The sequence below is a fragment of the Petaurus breviceps genome, unplaced genomic scaffold, assembly GCF_028583685.1.
Source record: "Petaurus breviceps papuanus isolate PSGF00001 unplaced genomic scaffold, PetGlider_PUasm1.0 90792, whole genome shotgun sequence".
Classification (NCBI taxonomy): domain Eukaryota; kingdom Metazoa; phylum Chordata; class Mammalia; order Diprotodontia; family Petauridae; genus Petaurus; species Petaurus breviceps.
In genome coordinates this window covers 827670-834301 of record NW_027187347.1, presented here as the reverse complement: position 1 = coordinate 834301, position 6632 = coordinate 827670, and the positions used below count along the sequence as shown (strand labels likewise).

The 6632-nt window shown below is 40.1% G+C and overlaps 1 pseudogene; it reads right to left on the bottom strand.

Annotated features, from left to right (window-relative positions):
- Positions 1-4532: 4532 nt before the first annotated feature.
- LOC138147422 (dihydrolipoyllysine-residue acetyltransferase component of pyruvate dehydrogenase complex, mitochondrial pseudogene) lies at positions 4533-6306 on the bottom strand (annotated as a pseudogene).
- Between the last annotated feature and the right edge of the window lie 326 nt (positions 6307-6632).

Below are 6632 nucleotides of genomic sequence, written 5' to 3'. Positions count from 1 at the left end.
TAATGCTTTCTAGCTCTAGTATCCCCTTGTTTCAAATGTGTTTCTTGTAGACAGCATAATGTAGGTTTGTGGTTTTTAACTCTGCTATATTCCTCTTTCTTATGAGAGCATTCATCCCATTCACATTCACGATTAACATCTGTGTCTTTCCCTCCATCCTATTCCCTCCACTGTTTATGGTTTTGTTTCTTCCTTCTCCCTTCCTCTCCTTAAGAGTTTTCCTTTTGACCACCACCTCTCTCAGTATGCCTTCCCTGTGCCCCCCTCTTTACCTACCCTTTCCCCTTACTACTATTTCCCTGCTTTCTAACCACCCCCCTCTTTACCCCCTCCCCTTTACTCCTCCTACTGTCTGTAGGGCACAATAGATTTATATACTTGACAGAGTATGTTATTCCTGCCTTGAACCCAAACCGATGAGAGTAAATTTCATACAATGCTACTCTCCCTCCCTGCTTTCCCTCTATTATAATGAGGTGTTTTTTTTTTAATTTTTTCATGGTAGAATCCTAAACTTAACTGATTATGTTGATCCCTCTTTGAACCAGAACCAATGAGAATAAAGTTCATATGATGTTCATCTCCCTCCCTTCTTTCCCTCTACTGTAGTATGGTTTTATGCCTCTTTGTGTGGCATAATTTACCTTTTTCTGCCTCATCCTTTCCTTTTCTCCCATTACAATCCATTTGTACCCCTTTATAAGGTCTTTTTATCATCAGATTAGTTCATTCATACCCACACCCTCTATCTCTGTATATCCCTTTTAAATGTCGTGATAATTATGTAAATTTCAATATTGACAGGTATCAGCTTCTCATATAGGGATGTAAACAGTTTACTTTTATTGAATCACAAGTTATGTGCGTGTGTGTGTGTGTGTGTGTGTGTGTGTGTCTGTTTACCTTATTTATCTTTTTATGTCTCTCTTGAGTCTTATACTTGGAGATCAAATTTTCCATTGAGCTCTGGCTTTTTCATCAGGAAAGTCTGGAAGTCCCTTATTTCATTAAATGACCTTTTCCTTGCCTGAAAGATTATGCTCAGTTTTGCTGGGTAGTTCATCCTTGGTTGCAGTCCTAGATCTTTTGCCTTACAAAATATCAAATTCCAATCACTGATCTTTTAATGTAGAAGCTCCTAGGTCCTGTGTAATCCTGACTGTAGTTTTTTTTTTTTTGCCTTTTTGGAGGGCAGTTGGGGTTAAGTAACTTGCTCAAGGTTACATGGCTAGTTTTTTTGTGTGGGTGTTAAGTGTCTAAGGCCAGAACCGAACTCAGATCCTCCCGACTCCAGGGCTGACGCTTTATTCACTGCACCACCTAGCTGCCCCTAATCCTGACTGTTGTTCCATGATATTTGAATTGTTTCTTTTTGGCTGCTTACAGTATTTTATCCTTGACCTTGTAATTCTGGAATTTGACTACTATATTTCCTGGAGTTTACAATTTGGGATCTCTTTCAGGAGGAGTCTGGTGAATTCTTGCAATAACTATTTTACCCTGTGATTCTAGGACACAGGGCAATCTCTTGGAGGATGTTGTCCAGGCTGCTTTTATCATCATGGCTTTCCAGTAGACCAGTAATTCTTAGGTTATCTCTCCTGGATCTGTTGTCCAGATCATTTTTTTTTCTCCTGAGATATTTTACACTTTCTTCTAATTTTTCAATCTTTATATTTTGTTTGACTGATTCTTGATGCATCTTAGGTCCTTAGCTTTGGTTTCACTGATTCTAATTTTTAGTGTATTATTTTCCTAGGTTGGTTTTTGAAGCTCCTTTTCCATATGTTCAGATTTCATTTTTAGGGAAGTATTTTCTCCAGTTAGATTTTTAACCTCCTATCTCAGTTCACAAATTTTACTTTTTAAAGATTTGTTTTCTTCAGTAAGATTTTTTTTTTCCAATTTGGTCACTAGATTTAAATTTATCTTCTACCTCTCTAATTTGGCTTTTAAAATCTTTCTTGATCTTCTCCAAGAATGTTTTTGGGCTTGAGACCAGTTTATATTTCCTTCTGTGGTCTCAGGTATGAGTATAGAGTATATGTTGTCCTCTGTATTTGATTGTTCTTGAGCACTATAATAAGATTGGATTGTTTTTCTTGCTTTTGTTTTCTCAGCTTCCTTCTTATCCATTGTGATTGCTTATTTCCTCACTTTGCTTCTCAGGCTGGGAGCTTAGGGCCTTGTTGTTGAGTTTGTGTGCTGTAGCCTCTGGGTGTCTAGACTGAGGCCAAGGCCTCAGTGTTTCCCCTGAGTTCCCCTGAGGCTCACAGAGTAACATGTGAGGGAGGAGTGGTCTGTCCACTTCAGGTTTCCACCTCTGTGTCCCTGGGCTATAGCTCAGGCAAGCTCAGCAGCTGGCGGCCAGTAGTGCTGCTGTCTGCAGATTCCCCTAGTGGTGCTAAGGCACACCTGGGCATCTGTTGTTAGTGCTTACTGGTTCCACCCATCTGGGCTTTGGGATATCCTGCTGATCAGCTGAGGTGGGGCCTTCACTTCAGACTCCTTACTGCTTCAGTTACACCCTTCTTCCCAAGTTATATGTGACTCTCAAGCCTGAGGCTGTTTCCACTATTTTCAGGATTTTATACTGGGTGGGACATTTATCTCTGGATTTTCTGGATCCAGGAGGGGGAATCAGAGCAGCTAGGGTTTATTCTGCCATCCATCTAGACTCCTGGAGGTTTAGGTAGTTGATTTTTAAACATCCAGACTGTGGGTACAGAAGCTGTACTCACTGCTGTGGGCCTTGCACTTTCTCTTACCCAGCTTTAACCCATCCTCTGTCCTGCAGTGAGAAGTCTACAAATTGCCCTTGTAGTGGGTTAGTTTGCTGGCTAGGACTTGCTCTCACTAGCTGTAGTCTGCTCTCAGGTAAGCACTGCAGCCCGCATGTACTCTGTGCTCCTGCTGCCCAGACTTATGTGGGCACTTTCCTGGGCTGGGAGTCTTCCATGCTCCATCTCCCAATGGAGTCTGTCACTCTAAAATCCGTTCAGATTCACTTTTTAAAGGTTAGTGACAGAATTCGTGGAGGAGCTTAGAAAAGATCCTGCTTCTGTTCCATTTTGGCTCTGCTCCGTGCCTCTTATTCTTTCAAGTTAGACATAACAATGAATGGTTTTTGGCAAATGTCCAACAAAAGTGACCAGCATTTTACATGTGTACATTAACAATATTATTTGGTGTAGGTCTCCAAAAATGCGTGAGTATGGAATCCATTTCGAAGTTTCCTTACAAATACCTACTACCAATTACTCTTTCAATAGGAGGCCTCTACTTCAGCTGTAATGGTCTGATGCAAGTATCAAGTATAAGTGGGAAATTCTGACTTTTCACTTCAGTTCTGCAAAGAAATCTGCATATATTTCATACTGTGTCTTCATTATTAGATGGGAAACAATTCTTTACATCAAATAACATAGAAAAGTGCAAAAGAAAACAATTAGATGGTCTGATTTTTTAGAAAATTAAAAAAGGTCTTGTTTTATGACTGTTTTTGATGAGATTTTAACATTCTCCACATTGACAAGGATCATGTATCTAAGAAAACTAAATATGGTTTCATTATTATAGCTATTATATATATATATATATATATATATATGTGTGTGTGTGTGTATGTGTGTGTGTGTGTATAAACATAATAAGAAATTGGAATTTTAATCCCTTCTCTCCCCCCTGAAGTGGCAAGCACCCCAGCTTCCCCAGGGTGGCTGCCCATACAGGTTCTTGGATCTGCTTTGATAAAGGAAAGTAACTCAAAATGGGTTAACAAGCTTACTTTAATCAGTCAAATATGTATCGTTTACCTAGTTCAGGGGAAAAAGGTCAGAACCCCAAACTTCAGAATATACAGACAGAATTACCAAGACATAGAAACAGATCAAGTAGACAGTTTCCAAACTGTCCAACCATTACATCCATACCAAATGAACATCTAGGTTGCAAAGCCGGGGGACTCTTAACAACAGCTTCCCAGAGTTTCATCAAATCACAGAACACTTCTCAAAGTGAGCCCCAAAACAAAGCTACACATCAGGGCTTATATAGGCTTCTCCTGGCTCAGAGAATGTAACAACCTTCTGGACCCACTGGCAAATCAAGAAATATCTACTGAAAAACAAGCCTCCTACCCCAGGCTGCAGGAGCACTTTAGCCTAGGGGCAAGGAAGATCTTAAAAATTTACATTCCCATTACACCCCTCAAAAAAAGCTACTTTATTTCATTTCCCAATGGAAATGCTAGCTACAAAGGGGTTGGAGGCTGTGTGTCTTTTGACTTGTGAGCACACAGAATTTGAATGCTTGTTTATTAAAATTCTTCACAGTGGTTGGTTGTAATTGGTATTCAAAGTTCATGAAACTAAATAGTGCCCATTATAAATAACTTAACTGTAGAAAATGGATAATAAAAATAATTGGCTAACTTTAAAGAAGGAAGCACCTTTGTTTAATTGACACATCTAAATATCTTACTAAGAATAACCAATGTGATTGGAATAGAGGGTAGAAACTGCTTAAGGTAGTTATAAGAGCATGGTGATAGGCTTTTCAAGGTATTTTCTGAGCTCAGCAAGCCACTGAGCTCCTACAGCTCCATCTACAACCGGATGGTCACAGCTGAGTGTAACAGACATCATGCTGGTTACATCAAATCCTTTTTCATTATCTGCTGGAACCAGCCAATTCTCTGAAGTACCAACTGCCAAAATACATGCCCGAGGTGGGTTAATAATGGCAGAGAAATTCTTAATCCTAAAGATACTTAAATTGGAGATGGTGAAAAGTACCACCCTGGAATTCATGTGACTGAAGTTTACCCTCTCAGCTTTAGTTGCTAAGGAAACTACATCATTAGAAATTGATTCCACTCCTTTTATATGTGCTTTAAATACAGTAGGTGTGATGAGTCCAGGAGGACTACTGACGACAACATGATTTTGCTTATAATTGTGTCCACTCAAGAAGAATGAGTTGAGTTACTTTCAAATACATCAAAGTCAAAGCTTTAATGATGAAGTCATTGACAGAAATCTTACTGTTTCCTGCCAATGTCATGTTGAGTTCTTTCAGAACTTCTAAAATTTAGTCCATCTTTACATCAATAGAAAGATAATAATGAGGTATTTTTTGTTTGGGTTGCATTAAATGCTGTGAAATAATGCTATGGATATCATTGACTGGGATATCTGTGAAAATGACAGTAGGATTGGCTGCCACTCCTGGAGCCGGTATGGGCATGGCTGTTACTGGAAGAGGAACAGGAGCAGCCTTTGAAGGCACAAAGGACTCAATGCCTTTTTTGGTGATTCTGACATCTGGTCCTGTTCCTTTCACTTATTCAAGGCTAGTCCCTTTCTCTGCTGCCAGTTTCTTTGCAAGAAGACTCCCAAATATCTTTCCATTTGTACTAGTATGAGGAACCTGACAGGTGGCTGAAGGTGCAGTGGTTGTAGGTGAGTGAGTAGGAGAAACAGCAGCCATCACAGCTGGGGTGGTGCTTGGGGTTTTATATCAGTTACTCCAGTTGGTCTATAATCAACAAATGCAGCAATATTTTCTTATTTTTCTACAGTGACACAGAGGGGTCTTGCTAGAGGGATATCTCTTGTGTCTTCAGGGATAAGAACTTTTGCCAGGTTTCCTTCCTCTTGAACTTTAAAACCTAATGTGTTTTTCTCAGTTTCTATCCTTCATTCAATTTCTCACCCACCTTCTTCTCCCCACTCTTAACTGTCATGGGAGAGAGGGCAGATAGTAGTAGAACTTGCATATAAGTAGGATATGAGCTCCCTAGAAGACTGGGAAGAAGGTGATGAAGCCACAGAAGCAGGTGGAGATGCTGTGGAAGTGGCTGCAGCTATGGAATCCAGGGTATAATTTTTTTTTTAAGCAATCGGGGTTACGGTTACATGGCCAGTTATTTCTGGGTGTGGTGCTAAGTATCCGAGCCTGGATTTGATCCCCCAGGTCATCCTGACACTGGAGCTGGTGCTCTTACTCACTGAGCCACCTGGCCACCCCGAGGGTATAATTTTTAAAAGCATCCACATCCTCCACTTTTTCAATAGTGATACAGATAATTGTTCCAACTAGAATATTCCTGGTACCTTCTGGAACAATTAACTTAGTTAATTGTTAACTCGTTAAGTCTTCTAGGTTCTTAAATTCAACAGTGACTTTGTTTCAACTTCTTCTATAAGGTCACCCTCATTGATCTTTTCACCTTCCTTTATCCCCCACGACAATGGTGTCTGCCTGGATTGTGGTAGAAAGAGAATGCAAAGGAGGGCCAGTATGAGGCAGGCATCAGGGCCCAAAGGGGAGAAGCAAGCTATGGAGAGGCAGAGCTGGGACAGGAAGGAGGAGAGAGGCAGAATAAAAAAGAGGGAAAATGGTGGGGGGGAGGAGAAGGGAATAGTTGAGGGATGGGGAGGGGTTAAATACTATCTTTCTATCTTTCCATCTATTTATCTAGCTAGCTATATTTTTGTCTGTATTATACTTCCTGCCCATCACTAGACTGGTTGTTAGGATTAAAAATTTTTTGGTAAACTAATTCATATCAAGATTTTAATAGACTAGCATAAAATATTTTCCCTCTCCAAAGTATTATCACAGAAGAC